Source organism: Pieris brassicae, chromosome 5, assembly GCF_905147105.1.
Source record: "Pieris brassicae chromosome 5, ilPieBrab1.1, whole genome shotgun sequence".
In the NCBI taxonomy this organism is placed as follows: Eukaryota; Metazoa; Arthropoda; class Insecta; order Lepidoptera; family Pieridae; genus Pieris; species Pieris brassicae.
The window spans coordinates 1,502,450-1,522,909 of NC_059669.1; positions in this window are offsets into that span (position 1 = coordinate 1,502,450).

The window sequence follows — 20,460 nt, forward strand, 5'->3', positions numbered from 1 at the left end:
TTAAAAACCCGTTATAATCCTATCGTTTCCCGCCTAGTTAACAAAAATAATTTTGTCAATTTTTTGACATGTGACTTCTTGATGCGTTTTGACGTGTTTTTTATATAGAAAACATTAGGGCGTATTTTCAGCTGTGTTTATTGTCATTAAAACCTCCTTTGGCAAGATTACTCATGAATAATAATTAACTATAAGGATCATATAAAAAAAAAACTTTGCATTAACCATTTTTGTTTTGCACGAGTAATAAAAAATATATATTATTAAATAATATGTATACAACTATACAAATTAGCAATGGGTTACTATAAAACTTTTTTCTCTTGTTAATCCGATGCTAGGCAACCATATGACGCGTTTATTTTTTGTGTAAAAAAGCTATTATATATATCTTAATAATTTCAATGTTGTTACTATCAAATAAGTAAATGTACCTACTTCAGCACAAGTTAGCAAGTAGAGTTAGTACCTAATTGAATTTTTAAATGTCAAAATGATCAAATAATAATTATTATTAAGTTATGGTAAAATATTTGTAATTTAGTCTAAAACACCTACTAGAATCATTAGGAGCGGATTAATTTACGCTATCGAAAATCAAAATTTAATTTCTCGTACTTCGAAAAGGTACCAATTTTTACCTGACAGTAACCATTATTACCGACAAAGACAGAGCAAGACATTTCTACGAATTGCTAGATATTAGAAAACCATTGTAGGCTCTGTGGGCTTACGTGAATATAATAACTTTTTATTGTTCTTCATCTATTGTCTTTGATAGATGTCGAACCATAAAAGTTTTAGTTATTTAACAATATTTTGTGGAATTCCAAGTACAATTTGGTGCAGGCCAAGAAAGGGAAAGAAAAAAAAAGTACAATTTGTTCTATTGTAATAAGTTTGTTTAATCCTTAAGACAATATTCATTTGTAAAACTTTTACAAAGGGATCGTTGAATGATACCTTAACAAAGGTTTATAAAAAAACAGGATTAGGCCCATTGTAAGCTTTCTGTGCTTTTTGAAAATATGTTATGAACAACTGAAACTCAAATTCCAAGTAATTTTAAGGAATTTACCATAAAATTGCTCCCATGTGTGGCATAGGTGCCACGTTGGGAACACTGTGCTAAATACTCTGCCACACTATGAATTTCATATACGCCGAATACGGCTAAATCTCCGTGTTATCTAAAGAACGAATTATTAAAGACTAGTCTAGTTAGACGAACCACTGGTATTGTTAACCCGGAAGAAAGTGATAATCCGCAACTTTAACATATAAAAATGCATAAACATAATGGGGTATGACAGCAATTTACACGTTTGGATTAGGGTCATTATGTGTAAAGCATCTAATCTTTCCTTTCAAAACACCCCTTTAAAAGGGCCATGAGAGCTTTAGAAAGTACTAAGAAATGAATTTTAAGTCAGCTTTTTTAATTTAGACGGGGCGCGCGTTGTCCGTTTTTTATCCAATGTTTTTAATGTGTGACCATTCGATATAAATATATTTTTGATGTAGCCAGGCCGAGGTCATCTACAGGCGAGGTTGGTAATGTTTACAAATGTGTTTAGCGTTCAATTTGACTAGCCCTTGCCGACGTCAGGTTGTTAAACTACCTGATGCCCGCCAATTCCACTATACAAAATCTTGAACACTATAAGTATAGGACGTAGATTTGTAAGAAAGAATGTAACTCTTTATGGAAATACTTTCCCAATAATTTAATATAATATATGTATACGGTGCAATAGTTGTAAATAATTTCTTTTCACTAATCAAAAGGATAGATTTGCATGTTTGTATCAAGTACAGGACTGATTTTAAAATGATGATGTAATGATATACAATAGATACATATACTGTTGTTGCGTTGTACGATATTATTACGTATCTTACATCTACATTGTGGATATAAGTTGGTGTTTTTAACTTTGTCTTTATTAAAGAACAAATGAAAGCGCTCCCACCAAAATGTGACATAATTGCGATCAAATTGTCCATCGTGGCCGTCAACAAGTGTCAACTGTCAACTCTGACCCTAACCTATTGGCCAAGAGAGTCACCGTTTTAGTCAGAGGCCGTGGGAGGCTATCTATGGGAATTCTAAAAGCATTGTTTTTGCCAATAACGACATGTTCACACCAGGAACATTGGCGATATTTTTGTACGACTTCAAGAAGTTGTGGGTCTTTATTCAAAATTCAAATATGTATATAAGAAATTTAATTTTCAATAAATAATTTTCGGTAAATAAATGGTCTGTTACGTATATACGTTCCCTTTGGAGACGGTGGACGTGCACAGGCGCTAATTAAAGATTTAAGTTGACACCTGGTAGATAATACCGGTGACGCCAGAGCTGGTGCTTTCCTCGCTCAACGAATAAGTATCGCAATACAAGGAGGAAATGCTGCCAACGTTAAAGGTACACTGCCACAGGGACAAAAAAATTTGTTTTAATTGTATGAATATTGTAAATGCTGTATCTTTGTGTGTTGGGAATAAAATAATTTATTCATAAATAATTTAACTCTTCATCAGTATTTTAAAAATAAATTATTCATTTTAAACAAGGGTTTATGAAACCGATAAATAGCGAGTAGGTAATAGGAAAAACATAACATTTTATTATTGAACGTTCAGACTGCCTGGGAAACTGTCATTGATATGGGAAAACCAATTAACAAAGGGCCATATTAGCTGAGCATGATTGTGCACAATTTAACTGGTACAAAAAAAGTAAAAACAATGAAATAGACACAGAACTATGTCTCTCTAGAAAGAGAGTTGTAGAGTAGTGCTGGAATACGTGTGTTTATAATACCTGATAATTATATTCAGGAGAAGCTGTTTTTATATGTATCTACAATTGTTATGAAGTTTATGAATTTGTCGGTAGGTAGGTAAGATTGTTTTCAATAGAAAGCCACGACATTTGTGTATTAGATATTTATCTGAAAAAGGAAACATGGTGGTCGCATTTACAAAGTATTCTAAAAATGATTTTGCCAAAAAAAGGCACTCCTAGAAGAATGAAATAGAAACGTGACTATAAATAAATAAAAGGTATATGAATTAAAAATCAATTATTATTATTATATTAATGATAGATACAAAATTATATACTAAGTGACTTACACTATTTATTTTGAAAATAATAAAAACCCTACAAAGCCTAGTTCTAGCCTCTAAACGTAATTGCGAAGACTCCTACCATAATATTCAAAAGAAATTTTGTAAGTGCCCGTTATAATTCATAAAATTATTGAGGCCTATACCAAATTAATGCTCAAAGAGTATTCTATTTATCGCACTTGAAACAATGGCCGCCAATACGTACGGAATACTACGTATTAGAATACCGAAAAGTTACGTGTCGAGAATCATTGCATTGGCAACTTTCGGCAAGATGAGACAATGATGTAATGGCGATTGATACCAATTGAGATGTTAGGGCTGTGAAAACCAGCCAGCCAGTGTTACATTTTTTAGGTCTGCGATGTGCTGGTTTCACGTCCTTATCATGAGTTTATTAATACCTGTATTTTCGGGTAAGATCGAGTCGAGTCTTGCCGCGAACAACGAATCCCGTATGTTTTTGACATATCATCATGAGCACATCTCACATACAAACCCTCAAGTACATACCCTCGCTTTTACACCATCACACAACACAGTCGAATTAGGTATTACATAGATCAGCCGAATTAAGAGTATTGAATAATTTTTATTGTTTTTTTTCCGTTTTGTAAATTGTCTGAACTTTTTTGTAGATAAATATGTATTCCAAGATGGAGTTGAAGAAGAAAGCCAAAGATGGAATACATAATTATTTATATTTTTAATGTTATCGTTTGTTCTCTTTACATAAAAAGTACAGTTCTACTCCTATTCTAAACTCCACTTAAACGGCTGGACCGATTTGAATGATTTTTTTTGTATGCATTTGGGTGACTAGATGGTTTAGGTTCACAAATCAGCCCGGTAGATGGCGCTGAAGTTATTCATACTTTGTTTAATATCGTCAACGTCTAACGGGTCCGCTAGTTATATGTATATAATTTTTGCAAGCTATAGAATTACGAAATATTTAAAAGTCAAAACATATACACATCTCATTTAAGTATAAAACGTCTAGTTGTAAGTAGTATTTAGTAATTTAGAAGTAGAGAACAGGTGTAAATTTTTGGAGATTTTCATTTTTATAAATAATAGTCATAGTACATATACTTAGAGTTTAATAATTAATATTTTACTTATGATAAAGACATACAAAAGTAAATTTTAATTGCACTGAAACTCACAACTTGCTGAAGTCAAAAAGACTTGCATTTTTAAATGTAATAGGAGGCAAACATAACATCAGGTTATGTTTGCCTCCAAACCTGCCTGCAAACAACATTAATGAGCACAATTTAACTGGTACAATGAAGATTAAGAGAAAAACTAAATAGACACAAAAATATGTCTCTATTGAAAGAGAGTAGTCCCTCTGGACTACGGGAGTTCATAATACATTAAATAATTATATTCAGGAGAAGATGGCTTTGTAAGTATCTACTATTTTTATGAAGAGGTGAACTTTATGAATTTGTAGGAATCTCTGGATTCATATTATTTTTCCAATAGAAAGCCACGTCCGCCCCGTGTTCTGTAAAAAAAACGTTGCATTTGTACTAGACTGTTTTGAAGAAAAATTATATTTTTTCCATTCCATTTAAAAATTGTCCGTTTATCGTCTTTAGTGACACCTGTGTCTAACCTAACCTAACTAATCTAACTAAAAGCCATGTTAACAACGTCAAATATGTAAAACAATGATTTATTACACTTAGAATTATTGACATCGTCTTCACATGTCATTTATAAACTGGAACTCGGTAGTATTATTAGTAACTGTTAGTAGATATAGCAAATGTAGCTATAATAAATGTACCTATTATATGCCTTTTGTTGTGTCAACCCTAGTACACAGGAAGGTGTTCAATATAAAAATGGCGCTAGCGTCGTCTGGCCGGCGTCTGCGCAGCTTGTATGCCACTCGCATCCCGCCCTTCCGTCCCATGTCAACAAACTCGAGGAATGCGGTGCAATGTACTTCTATGCACTTGATGCATGATCTGAATGGTCCACCATGCCCAAATTCACAAATATGTACTTTAAATTTGCTAAATTGGTCAGGTTAGGCTGCCTCTGAGAAGTTAGAACATAATGTAATAATAATAAAAAATAAAGATCTGATTGTTTGTGTTGAAAAATGTCGACAACTACTGGACCAATTTGAAAATTTTGTTCACCATTATAATCCTCTATTATCCCTGGTGAACAGGCTGTAGAAGGTACAACAAAACAAAATATATTCCACTACAAGTATAGTGCGAGTCAAAACAATACAATAAACTCGTTGTTTTCGTTGCGTGTTTCTTTAGATTCTACCCATGAACTTGTTAGCAGTGTTGGACTAGTAGCGTAAGACTTGATCCTTGAGGTAATAGGTTCGAACCCTAGCTGCACCAATTCCTTTTCTGTATATCAATACATGCACGTACGGTGAAGGAAATTAATGTTAGAAACCGTGTATATCCATGTATACGCTGGGCCTCAGATCTGTAATTGTGTCGTGATCATTTGTCAATCTTATATCAGCCTCCTGTGCTTTACCACACCGTCTTTTTGGACTAAGGCAAGCCGGTTTTCTCACGTTCACCGATTGATCATATTGAGAGGGTGATCATGAGAAGACCATTGGTGTGGGGGATCTAACCTACGTTACCTATGAGAGTGCACGCTGAAGCCACTAGTTTTACACTGCTCAAATTATTCAAGTTTTATTTAAATATTAGCGTAAAGATTTTTTATATACTTAAAGTAAATAATTTAAATTTATTTAACCGACATTCAAGGCTGTCTATGAAGAAGTATTACAAAAGGTATAAATGATTTACGTGTTTGCATACAAAGTTTGGACAGTTGGTTATGGTATTCGATAAAGTGATATTCACAATTAGTAACAACTTAAGGCTGGCTACACATCTTATTTATAATACTAATATACTCGAACAAAACAAAGTGAGTAAATGAGAGAAAAGACTGTCTATATACTAACATGAAACACGGATATCTGAGGTTCAGACCTAAAAAGCATGCTACAACACAGCTTGCCTTCTTTTGTTTCAAAATGGCGGATTTATAAAGCATTTTTTCATCGGAACACTTTCAATTCTTATTTAGGCAAAAATTTATAGCGTTTAGAGTTTTATAACATGAAATATATTATATAGATTGTATTAAAATTTAAAATTCTAGTGATATATCCCGGCTACGTACTGGCAACCGTGCCCGTGATTCTTGAAAAATTATAAACCTTCCTAATAAATCATCCTAGATATTCCTACAAATTTTAATTCATGTGAACGGATGCCTGGTTATCCACATCACAGGTTCATACCTAGTTTGGAAACCAGTCTCCAAATACCTTCTCAACTGTAATCTTATTTATTGTTGTAAATGTTATATGGGAGAAAATAAATAACATAAAAATAAATAATTTATTAGTAACATAACATTACTATTCAATTTATGACACTCACGAATAACGTGGCTATCTATTGGTAAAATAATTTTTAAAATCAGTTCAGTAGATCCAGAGATTTCCTCCTATAAACACTTTACTTTATAATATTTGTATTGATTTATAAATTATTTATCATAGACCTAATCGGACCAAGTTGGCGTTTACCTCAAACAGCGCAGTTGTATAGCGATTGTATATAAAATACATTAAATAAAACATTTTTTTTGACACCGAAATAAAATAAAGTTTTATAGAACCAATCTGCCGCTATTGTAAATAAAATTATCAATACTAACATTGAAGTTCTTAATGAAAAACAATACTTTTCAAACGTAAAACATAAATGCGACTGAATAACCGCGTTGCAATTTTTTTTTATATAATAATTTAGTTAAATTAATTTATAATCAAAATATTTCACTTCCCTTATAAACGTAAACACTTAAATTAACTTTTAAATACGAGTTAAAAACCTTTTTATGTAAATTCTTGTGCTTCTGTAAAAAATATTCAAGCCGGTCAATCTTTGAGGCAAGATACAATTGATTTTCATATAGATGATGATAGATCACCTAGATGAAACATGTGTGTAGCATAACTATAAAACATAAAGAAATATGTTAATGATACATTAATCTTAATTATTACGGTCACGGGTTTTTTCTTTGGTTCGTTTAAAAAACGATTTTTTTGGTTCGTTGCGCTTAAAAGGGCCATTACCTACCATTGACTACCATTTTAATTATCTACTTTAAAGGGCTGTATAATAGTTAATGGTATGTAACCCGTACATTTATAATACTAAAATAATTGACGGTAATTAATTATGTACTCTTTCCATGTTGATGCATGGAAATTATAAATCAAAGTTAATTACCATGTTAATCATATGAATTTTACTATATCAAGTTATTATGGGTAATGTGATGTATGTCTAGTGATTTAAGCACTCGCCCATGATGTATTCGGTTCAATTCCCGACTGTATTAATGCATTTAGTGCGCCATTTCTTGCGCGGCAAAAAAAATCCTAACAATTTATTGACTCAACCATTTCACCATCCGTATCACTTAGACGTCCCTCGTTCCACAACTGAGCGTTTTTTAATGCAAGCGCATCACAATCATGTGGAACCAGCATTATTCCCGAACCAATTCGAAGGACAACGCACTCGCGAGCCCTCTCTGAAAGTGTCCATAGTATCATTTAACATCAGATGAGAGCCTCCTACCCGATCTCACCCTGTTCTATAAAAAAAATACGCAAGGTTGTATAGAATCATATAAAGAGGTATATAAGATACCAATGCAGCCGTATCAGGTAACTAGTCTTTTTAAATCTTACGCAACGTATATTATTAGCAAAGTAAATGAATGAAGGGTGAATGGTCGATAAATGCTAACAAATGTTTACTTGGCGACGGAAAAAATGCGCTGATACAAATTGTATTCCACGAACGGAATAATTATTGAACGTAATATTAGAACTTTAGAGTGTCATATTTGGAAAATATGCTACATTCTTTAATGTGGCGAAATTTTTCCGTTATTTAGACGAAAATAACACTATTAATTAATCTTAGACTAATTTTAATGTGTCAAAATTTAACAGTGTCCTGTCGGCTTAACAATAAAACTGTGATAAAAAATGATTCGATACACATATTCAGCAACTCCATGGAGACATTTCGCGTCGTTTTCGAGACCTTGCTGTGGAAATTTGCTATTATTTTATTTATTCCTACATTATTATGTATTTATAGCGTATATTTGCGGTTGCTTGGCGACTTAATACAAAGAGTCTGCTCTTTAGTTGTGCTGCGATACCACCGGCTGCTCGATTGTGTGGAAGTTCCATGGATCTGCTTAACACTGCGCCTTCTTAAGTTCTCATGTCATTTTCACGCTCGTTTCCTATAACATTTTTTCATAAGTATCTGATTGTCGTCCTTGTAATTTTGATATTTGAGAGCAAAAATAAAATAGTAGTCATTTACAATTTCAAAGCGTTATTAAGCACCTATTTGTATTGCTACTGCGAATTGTTATTGAAATTTTTTATTGTAGTGTTATTATATTGGAAAAAAAATTATTTTAGTATATTATATTAATATTTCCAATTCATAAAAATCAACAGGCTCGACTAGTTGGGACATGAGCACCGAATGGCGGACAACAGAAGCCCAAGGTCCTTACGGAACTCACAACCAAGAGAAACTCCGATAGGCCGTCGTTGGTGGGTTGAGGTTGTCAAGTATCTAAACAATAGGGGTTAGAAGTTGGACGCAAGCAGAAAATTATACACCCACAAGAGGCTGTATAGATATTGATGATGATGATATTTTTTGGTATACTTTAATACATAAATATGCAAGGATTGACTGTTTATGTCTTTTAAGTAAAATAAAAAGTCGCGGAGAGTTTTTGCCAGTTCTTGCCTTGCGAACTGATCGTAAATGTAAGTTTAGAATCAATTTAACATCTTTTCTGACGTTCATAATTGTACTTGGTTACCCATATGAATAAAGTTATTTTTGAGTCTGTGTGACCGTACTTCCACAGAGCTCGTGTCACCTTTGTAAGACCGAGTATAAATGTGTTGTATTGAAAAAAATGCCACCGTTGCGTTAGTCATGCATCTCGCATGCTTCGAGCCCAAAGAAGTTAAAGAATTTAATGTTAAGGGATTGAATTTTGATTACCGTCTGTTATGTCCACGGAATAGGTAAGTGGGAAATGCCGGTCGGAATTTGATTAGTTTCGTCGCTTGAACTAAAAATTATTTGGTTAAGAAATATTAGTTTTTAAATTAGCTATCACCTCGACGTCCGTCGTTCCACAACTGAGCGTTTTCTAAGGCAGTTTTTGGCGCGCACCACCACTATGTGGAACCAGCTGCCCACTGAAGTATTTCCGAACCAATTCGACTTAGGGTCCTTCAATAAAAGAGCGTACCAATTCTTGAAACGCCCGGCAACGCACTTGCGAGCCTTCTGACAATGTGAGTGTCCCTGGGCGGCGGTATCGCTTCACATCAGGTGAGCCTCTTGCCCGTTTGCCTGCTATTGCATAAAAAAAATTTCATTTCACTCACGCGTCTTTGCAAATAAATACTAGCCTTGTCACATAATTTTTTTTTCAATATTAGCTGTTTTTTGTTGTTGATTTGATTACGCACTTTACACTTTTTGACGATAATTTAAATGATCCTAATCCTTGGGATTAATTTGCTCCAGTTCAAACAATTTCTATGACTCAAAATTTAGCGTTTAAAAAGAGTGGCGGAGAGTTTATTGCCAATTCTTCTTGCCCGTCTACGCCCTTGCCTTGCAAACTGGTAGTAAATGTAAATTTAGAATCAATTTTACATATTTTATGTTGACGTTCAGTTTACTATGATTGTCTGGTTGAGATCGCTGGTTGGTTAACAGCTGGCCACCCGTTGGATCCCTAACAGTTTGTTTTGTTTTTAATGTAGCAAAAATGTAAATAAATAAAAAATACTAGCTTCCACTTAAAAACTTGTTTTTAAGGTAAAAAAATTAACGTAAAACTATCTCCTGCAATTACTGTTGTTTACGTTATACAATTAAAAATAACATTATGAAATGATGTATGATTTTTCTGATGCGCCTGCGCACGCGATAGTGTAATATACGTGACCTTTGGATAGCCGGTCTCCTTTAAGCAAATAATTAGCTTTAATGATTAACTATGAAACAAACAAAATAATAACTTCTGTTTAAATGCATTCATTTTTTGTGCTCTTGTGCGACGTTTGAAATATTTATTATACGAGCAGTAACAAAATACTGTAGTATATCATAGTTTACTTATTACTGTTTACTGAGCAGTGAAAGGCTAGTAGCTTCAGCGTGCAATTCCCATGGGTTCGATCGGTACGATCCCTGGCTGTGCACCAATGGATTTTGGTCTATGTGCGCATTTAACATTCGCTCGAACGGTGAAGGCAAACATCGTGAGGAAACCGACTTGCCTTAGACCCAAGAAGTCGATTAGATTGACAAATTATCATGAATCAGATACTTAAATCTGAGGCCCAGACCTGTATTACTGTACCATTATATATGTACTATTTACATTCGAATATTGTAAGCTGTCGGAAAATGTTGATCACAATTTATTATTTAAGAAACTTTTTCAATGCTGAATTCCAATCTAAAGGTAAGATACTCAAGTAGTCTGAAAACTCAATGGCTTTATTTCTGAAAGCGATTGTCAGGCTGAAAGGGCCTTGACAACTCAGATCCACCTGTTTTGCGAGCTTAGCACTGCAGAAGGGCACCTGAAGGCTCATATACTCAGAGGCCGGAAACACGTCGATCGTGTTTAAGGGTTTGACATCGCACTGACCGTAGCCGCAGGCAGGTTTGTATTTTTGTGGAACAGGGGCTGATGAGGCTCACCTGTTGTTAAGTGATACCGCCGCTGCCCATGGGATCTCTCATTACCAGGACTCACTTGAGTTGCTGGCCTTACAAGAGTTGGTACGCTCTTTTCTTGAAGGAACCTAAGTCGGATTGACTTGACCTATGTCCCCCAAGTGAGGCAGACGGCTTCCAGCGTAGAAATCCAGCCTAATCAGTCCTGGTATCTTAATTTCACTTCACATCATTCTAGCTTCCTGCGACTCTGCAATAGTATTTCGTTGACAGGATTGTTTTGGGCGGCCATGTTACCTTTTGCCTTGATTCTTCGAGGGCTTGCTTGGCAAAGGCGATGATGATTCTGCGCCTAAATGATGATCAAATCTAAACTCACTAGGGTGGATACCTAAGTTGGATTGTTTCAGAAATACTTCAGTGGGTATAGCTCCGAAAGTTGTGCGCGGCAAAAATTGCCTTAACGCTCAGTTGTGAAACAAGGTGTCGCTTCAGTCTTTTATTTTTCGTGTGAGACAAATAAACATAAAAAATCTTGCAATTTGGCTTATAGTCATGATGGTAATAGCGTAGTTAACGCCCACTAAACCACAAGTTTTGTAATAACCCAAACACGTTGATCTAAAGACCGTCTGTTAGATGTTCGAATTCGCGGGAAATAATTAGTGGCTTGCTCCATTTTCAATTAGTCTAAGAGAATCAACTAGTTTTTACACACAAAATACATATCATCATTTACAAAATACAATCAAATATTTTTATGAATACCAAGAAAAGTATGTTTGTTCTGCCTAGATGGAAAATTAACTGTAAAAACTTTTCTCGGAACGCCCCCATATGTATAATTTGTGTCCAGTATTATAAAATAAATATTTATTAACTAAATAGTCACACATCTCACAAACATGCACACACATAAACACATACATATGCACAGACATATCATTGTCATTACACACATTTGGTTTTGTAATTTTTATAAAAGCTGTTTGCTTCCTAAATACAAACAAATATGTATAATTTAATATTACTGTTAATTAGATTAAAGTTATATCGTTACCTGTTTTAGTTTGTAGTCATAATAATATATTAAAAATAAAAAAAAAATCTTAAAGAACCTAGTTACTATGAATTTAACCAATTTTGTTAACCGCATATTTCAGAAAACATAGGGCAGGGAAAGACCTGTTTTCATTTATAATTATAAATTGCAGTTCCATGAAAGTAGTACACATATGTCAAATCAGCATGCAAATGTTAAAAACAGTTAAATTATGAGTATAACAATATATTCTATGTCAAAACTATAGCTTTAAAATGGCCTTTTAAATAGCTTTTGGGTCAATGCTGACTATAGTTAATCGCTTAAACAACTACTCTTTTTTTCTACACACACATAAAAATATCTTGGTCCAAACTACATCAGCTCCTGGACTCGAAAATATTGAACATTGCACAATTAGTGACAGTCAAAACAATGCCTTCATATTTAGAAACTGTTCGAGAGAAATTTTTCTTAACTCAACGCCTCAGTATACAACGCTTGTTTTGTATGTACAATAGTATAATATTTCCAAGACAACCAGTAATGTACGCGGTGTATAGGAATGTTATTAATAGAAACGCAGACATTATGGCCTAGTTGGCAACGGGATCACGCCTACGACACGAAACCAAGAAAATGCTGTCGCTAGGAAAATTAAGTAGCCGTTTTTAGATGAAGCACTTAAGATAAATTGTTTTATAAATAGTTTTAAATAACGAAGCCGACTAACGATTTATGAAATTCGTTTCATGTTAGTTGTTAATCATTGCTATATTATATTTAATGAAAGTTTTAATTAATTTAAATACATAACTGTCTATGGTGCGTTCAACATTTCAAAACATCTGACAGCAAAGTAAACTTACTGACCGAGTTCACTGAAATATAACGATTTTACTTGTTGAGTTTCCTAAATAATCTCGCCAAACTATAGGAAATTCACGCGAATACTTTAAAACTTGTACAGCATATAGTGGTGGTATCTACTACAGTTAAATTCGTGATTCCGTAAATAGCTATTCGCTTTGTACAGCTTCATTTTAACTGAGACAAAAACACAATGAGGATGTAATAAAGTACCATCCGGAGCACCTCCACGAAGATCGTTCCACAACTGAGCATTTCTTGGGGCAGTTTTTGCCGCGCACCGTGTTGAACGATCTACCCACTGATGTATTACCGAACCAATTTGACTTAGGGACCTTCATGAAAAGAGTGTACCAATTAAAAGGCCGGCAACGTACTTGCGAGCCTTCTGGCATTGGACATTTGCTTCCTATAACATAAAAAATAAGAATAAAGACATGTAAAAAAATACAGTCATTCCCACAATGGACGAAAGTTTATTCATTTCGTCCCCTCGTACTCAGGATGTTATTATAAGTTGGATAGCAAAATAATCTGCAACTTGTAAGCGTCAAATCGCCTTAAGCAAGTCTGCGGTATTGTTACGGCTAAATAATTCAATGTCAGGGGATTCTATTAAAAAATTATGTACAATGGTTATTTTATTAAAATACATTTTTATAAATTACATTTTAAAGTGATAGTGAGTCTGACAACTTAACCACTACAACCCTTGCGAGATATTGGCGAGTTTTTGCGATAATTTATAATAGGCAAGTAGGTGATTAGCCTTCTGTATCAGTCACCTGCGCTTATGCGGTGAAAGGCATTTTTTAAAACTCTTTTGACCCATCAGCCATCCGTTCTATATCGATTGATATCTTTCCCCTTCCCGCTGGTTCCATGAACGCTACGTTAGCGAGGACTAGCAGTGATGCCGGGTACTGGGCCTCTTCACCCCTTAAAGTAAAATTCGCATATAGAAAGAAAATACCATATGTCCCTGTCCATGTGTCAAGTGTGATTCGAACGCACGCAGGGTTAATCTTCTAATTTTAAACACAAGCGCATAGATTTTACATAGATTTTGTATTTTCGTTCAGAGGAATACTGCGACTTAATTTCATGTAATACGATAAGTTTGTACTTTTCGTGACTACAAAAAATCCACTTTTGATAGCTTGCAATTACTTGCATTCGTAACGTTAAGGTCTACTACTCCGGAGCGTTACGTCTTCTCCTTCATATCCGGTACTCTCTAATAGAAGAGGCGATGTGATACGCTTCTATTAGAGTTCATCCTGCTGCATTGAGTGAACATTCTAGGACAGACTTGGTCTGGTCAGTCCAACGTGTGGGTGACTTTCGGCGGGGTCCTGTGCATCACCTTCCCTTGGACGACAAGACGTTCTATCGACTGATCACCACGCCAAGATACGTGTCCGAAGAATGTAAGGATGCGAGATTGTACTGTTGATAACGCTTAGTATTGAGACGTTTTTACGAAACTCGTTCCGATATATAATAGTTTAACATTTTTGATGTTTTCATGCTATGTATTGCTTTTCTGGTACAATGGCTATATGGTTTTTACGTATTCTTTATGTAAGCACTGTTGAACAAAGAGCACCCTTCAACCCACGAACTCCAAACAATTATTAGTAGGAAATCGAATGTATGTAGAAGAAAGAAAAGTGAAGTGAAGAGGGAAGTGAGAAAATATATTTTGAGCATATTGGTATAAAAACTTGTATATATTTCGAGTTAAGGATGCCAAATTTCCTGCACAAGACTAATTATCGGTGCTGACTCGTAATATCGAGGTCGTTGATCTTTTCGCGATCAATCAATTTGTGAATGAAAACAGTTACATTCTTGTCCAATATCTTACTCATAAACGAAAGTTTGTAACATAAAATGGAAATTCCTTCCTTCAATTGTATTGAAGTTAATTTTATTCTTATATAATTAAGAACAAACTTTTCTTGTAATTATCAAGAAAAGAAAACGTTCACGTGGCTGTTCGCTAACCAACGGATGAAGTGAAAGATTCATAGTCTTCAAAATTTTACACTCTTATAAGAGTCAGACAGATAGTCGCTCCCTATGTTTACTTGCTGACCACGACGCCCAGACACGAGGCGTCGACTGAAGAGAGAACGAGAGTTATTCTCAAATTTAAAATTTGAGGCAGCTTAATCCATTTTAATTCTTGTGTATTCCAGATAAACTGTTACAATTTGTTATATTTTTTTTAATAATTTATTTTAGTATGATCACCCCTTTTCAGGTATGTTTACCAATAAGGACCAGTTCCTTTACTGGCCCAAAAGATGTTGGTGCCCGCTGTATTTTTAGTCATTCATCCAATACCTTTTTATAAACATATCATATTACTAACAACAACGACTATCGACTCTGACATATAGCGATAACCATTTAGTAATCATAATTACAAGGGCAAAAAAGCTATGTTATAATGTAAAATTCGGGTTTTTTATGCTGCTACCAAAGACAATGCTATCGAAATATATATTATTAAATTATTTCTTGTACGAAAAATAATACTTCTTTGTCTGCGCCAACGCATACGTTACAATCGCAAAACAGGTGCGGCCATTGATTAAGGTTTTAAAACATCGCCTTATTAACCCAATTACCTATAAATTAAGTCTATCGGAATCGAAAGATATGAAGATTATTTGTCGCCTGTCGCCAGCTTATCACTTGCTATCACCTTGTTAATGCCCATGCCACGTTTAACTAAGTAATATAGGTTTCCGGAGCGAGTTTTGGAGCGAAAATCTTTATATTCTTTACAATTCAATTCAAATTCAAAGTTCAGAAACAAACACAAAAAAGGGTCAGTAAAAATTCTTACATTTTTTGAAAGGCCGTCGTGTGCAACAATTCTTTTCATTAAGTTAGTGTCTTTTTGTGTTTTCTTCAACCAAGTTCTTGACAAATTGAACGACGGATGTCGAGGTGGCCTATGATTTCACTTTAATATATTATACAATAAGAACCCACTGATGCTGTATAAAATAATTGTTAGCCAAAGTGTCGAAATATATTTAAATAAATAAAGAAATTACAATCTGATTAATAAACAAAATAATTATCAATTAATCAATAATTAACAGTCAAATTGTATGATAAAGTTTGTCTTAAAAAGACTACGTTTATTGACAAGGTAAAGTGATACGGAATACGCCAGAGGCTAGGCTTTATCAGCCTTCTGAAATACTCTTTCTTGTGGGACTCTTGCGGTGCCGTCCCCATTACACGTGGGAGTCACAAAGGGAGTAACAAGTTAGTAAAATATATTATTATTATTAATAGCTTCTTACAGAAATAACTGAAACCATTTATGAAGGAGGCAAACGAAGTGGTTGAAAGAAATGAATTAAGTGGTTAACATGATGGCAATGCTAGGGCTTGCAAATGCGTTGCTGGCCTTTAAAGTACGCTGATCTTACGTTAAGGACCTATCCGGTCGCCAAACTTAAAAAGTACATTGTTTCTTTCAATTTTTTGTCATCGTTTCTTAAAGTAGGGCGAATGGAAATAATATAAGGTGGAGTTGAGTAGTTTATGTATTCATTTTGAAAGATACACGATTTAAATAACTTCGATCGACAGAAAAAAAATCCAAACATAGCCAATTTTTAACACTTCATTTTAAAACGTAAATGTATATAGTACATGATTTTGAAATTTACACGATATATTTTATCGCAAGCCAAGTAATCCAACTCAGAAAAAAATTGATAAAATTACATTCATTTAATGTTTTACATAACTAATTATTATTACGGGCCGGCGCGCCTCTGTGCTCCAGCTCTCCACTGCAAACTGCAGTCCTCCCCGAGACTGACACAGCAATTCGTGCTGGGATAGGGCTCCTCTCGCGGCTCACTTAAAGGCTCTTACTCGTAACGGGTTGAAAATAGCTGGTTCCATAAATTGCTGAGCAAGAAGTGTCTGTAACCCAAACCGTACATTAATAATTAATTATATATTTCTGAGAAAAAACGTATGCATTCATAGACATAGCTTTGTAATCAATCAACGATTGATATGTCAAAGAATGTTAATTTAGTTTCAAATATATATATATAGATAATGATATGATAAAGTTCGCGCTAAATAAAATAATTAATGATTAGACAACTTATCATTAAATGAAAAATGCGTTGTACATTTGGTTTATTATTGGTTTTATAACAAAACATTATAAATATAAAAAGAATCTAGTGTTTTTTTTAAAACCTAGCTCTTTTCAGAAGCTCAGGGCACTTCGCAGGCTTGACAGAGCGACCTCACTGCTCTGAGGATTTCTTTCGTTGGGAAGGCACAGCCACGCATTCCAGGACTACGTGGGTGACTGATTCCGCTGCCCTGAAACAGCCACTGCACAAGGGACAGTCTGTTGCACCTGGAATAAAGAGATGTTTATAAGGAAAACAGTGGCCCGTAATTGTCTGTATCATTATTTTGGGATTAGTTCTGTTGAGGCTTAGAAGTCGCTTTGTCACTGGCAGTGCCATCTTTGACACTTTGCAGCCTGTCTGCTTTCCTTGGTCATGTAGAACTTCGGCTTTATTAATACTATTTAAATTAATCAGTATCTGCAAAGATTTTCAAATAGTCATAGACATTTGTGATTAAAATAAGCAAATTTTATTTAGTTAGAGGTATTAGGATATTGTCTGTATTTCTGTTAACCTAACAATCTTAATTGGGTACAAAACCGTCCTTTCGTATGAATGAACTCCTTATCAATAAAGTAGCGTTTGCGCAAGTAATCTAAAAGAATCAATAGACCACTCCTTCCATTTCCGGCCTCTTCAAATAACTTATCTCTTATGAAATTTTTTAGATTTTTATAGGATTTATACTTATACTAGCAATAGCTTATACGCGCTACTGGCACGCGGAACCTAACCCCGGTTGGTAAACGAATAAAAAGTAAAAGAAAAACGCGTTGGAGGACTTAAAATAAAATAGTTCTGTGATTACAGATTATAAATGAAAACGAAAATCGATTAAGTTTTCATTTTACAGTTTACTTAACTTCAGCGACGGTAATTGCTTGATTTTACGCTCTCTAAGTATTGTAAAAGAGTATTGCGCCGTATTAAGAGCAGAAAAGCCTAATACCCCAAAGGGGCCTTGGGGAATAGCTTTATGTCAGTCTTCTCACAGTGTGTCTACGTTATCACTTAGCGGCTGAACCTCGTTTATTCTTATGTATGTTTTTCAAACGGAATTCGATGGGTTGGAAAATTTCAAGACTAGTATCACATTGGGCCGCTCTCAGGAATTGAGAGTGTCTATGGGCATGTCCATGTATCACTCAACATCAGGTGAAGCCCCTTCTCGTTCTATGTTCTGTTTTATTAAAAAAAACTATCGTAATACACTAAGAAGAGAGAGAACAGTGTTTTTATTATTTCCGTGTACGGTTTAAATCTAAACATACGTTCACCGTAAGGCATTTCTCTTCGAAGCGTGCAATTTAATTGAATATATTTAAAAATGTATTCTGTTTACGACAGCCCAGAAAACGATCATCATCATCATCAGGAATCATTCAGAAAATTATTCAATAATATCCTAATTAAGAAGTGTTCAGGCCTATTGACTTCAGAGTGCGACTATCATTACTGAGGTCGTAGGTTCGAGTCCTGGCACCAATGGACTATCTTTCTATGTAATTTAACATGAAACATACTTACCTTTGACCTAAAAAGTCGACGGTGTGTCTCGTGGCCGATCACCTACTTGCCTATTAGATTGACGACTCATCATGAAACAGTACATAAATCTGAGGCACAGACCGAATCTATTTTGAATGGCCTAATTCTTGTTGTTTGAATATGTAAAAAGAACCTTCAGTATAAACTCATATTATTATAAATCAATAAATATCTTTATTTAGGGTTAACCCTTAATCGAATTTAGTACAAATACGACCCAGTATATCACCGGAAGCTTACCAAAGACACAATTTTGGGCGGAAAAATGACAGATAACAAATGAGTTGCGCAGTTGGGTTCGGGTGACGTAATCGCACGATAGGCTCAAGGTCACGGGCGGGCAAAGGATCAAGTATACTTCCTGTTAGGGATTTGACAAGTTTCATCACGAAATTCATATAACGAATGTAACAATGTTCTCACTACGTGCCCTGTGTACTTCTAAGTATAAAGTATTTAGAAATTGTCGCCTTTTTTAGCCTCGAATTGAAACTTGGACAACATCTACAATATGTATTTTCCCTTTAAAGTAAAAAAAAATCAGAGGCACTACAACCTTTTAGGTTAGGTTAGGTCTGTACCTCAGATTTCTGTATTTGTTTCATGATCAGTTGTCAATCTAATAGGCAAGTTGGTGACCATCCAGTACGCCGTCAACTTTTTGGGTATAAGGCAAGCCGGCTTCCTCGCGATGTTTTTCTTCATCGTTCGAGCGAATGTGAAATGACTCCCATACATGAGAGTCGCACGCTAAAGCATGTAGGCCAACACTGCTCTTGTGTATGTATTTTTAGTGCTTTATAAGACACTTCTTCCCGCGTACCACCACTTTGTGAAACCAGCTGCCATTCCTGGTATGTGAACCGTTAGGACTTATAGGCCGCCAACATACTCACAAGCCTGGTATTGCAGCTGTCCATGGGCGGTGGATAGATCAGACCCCTGTCTCGTTTACTTCATGTCCCATAAACCAACTCAAACTTTAATGACGTTCCAACCTGGCCTTGGTCTTATTCCTTCTGTTTCATTGATTTTTGTAAATCCATGTAGATACCACTTGGTGTGCTTTATACACATTTTCAAACACATGACGGACAAAGACGTGAAAGGCTTAGACGGCTGAGTTTGAAACCTTTCACTTATAACTTTACCTGTTTCACTAGTTGTAGGTGCACTGTGTGTGCACTAAACACACGCGTTTTTTCGGGGGACTGCAATTGTAGCGTGATGATGAAGAGCCTAAAGCCTTCCCTCAAAAACTGAACTATACTTTAAATGTATGCATGTCGACAATTATAATTAATTCAAACTAAAAGAAAGGTACAATTATTAAGCTCAATTGCAAGTGAAGTTTTAGCATTTGTAATTTTTTTTATTAACTCATAATAATTATATATATCACAGGCAAGCAAACTGTAAAACTGAGCGTTAACTCATTCACACAAGGATTAGTAAACTATGAACTGAAATAAATGGGGCTTAGTACTCTTTGTACTGACCTAGGTTTATGTAAGGGTGCTTATGTGTGGTCTAAATATGGGGTTGCTCATGCGTCATAGGTCAGTTAAGTGTAAAATACAGGGCCCTGGCAACGATGGCAAGTATTCAAATGAAGTAATTGTTAATATTCGCTTGAGTGTCCATGTACGCCATACTGCCATTTTGCCGACTTGAAACTATGTTTTACTTGTAATAAAATTCAATATTTTAGTGTATTCACCTATACCGCGAAGGTCGTAAGCGAATACGAAAAAATAAAATTAGTAAGAAAAACTAAATTGTCTATGACCTATGTCCTAATCGATATTACAATTTCGTTATATAC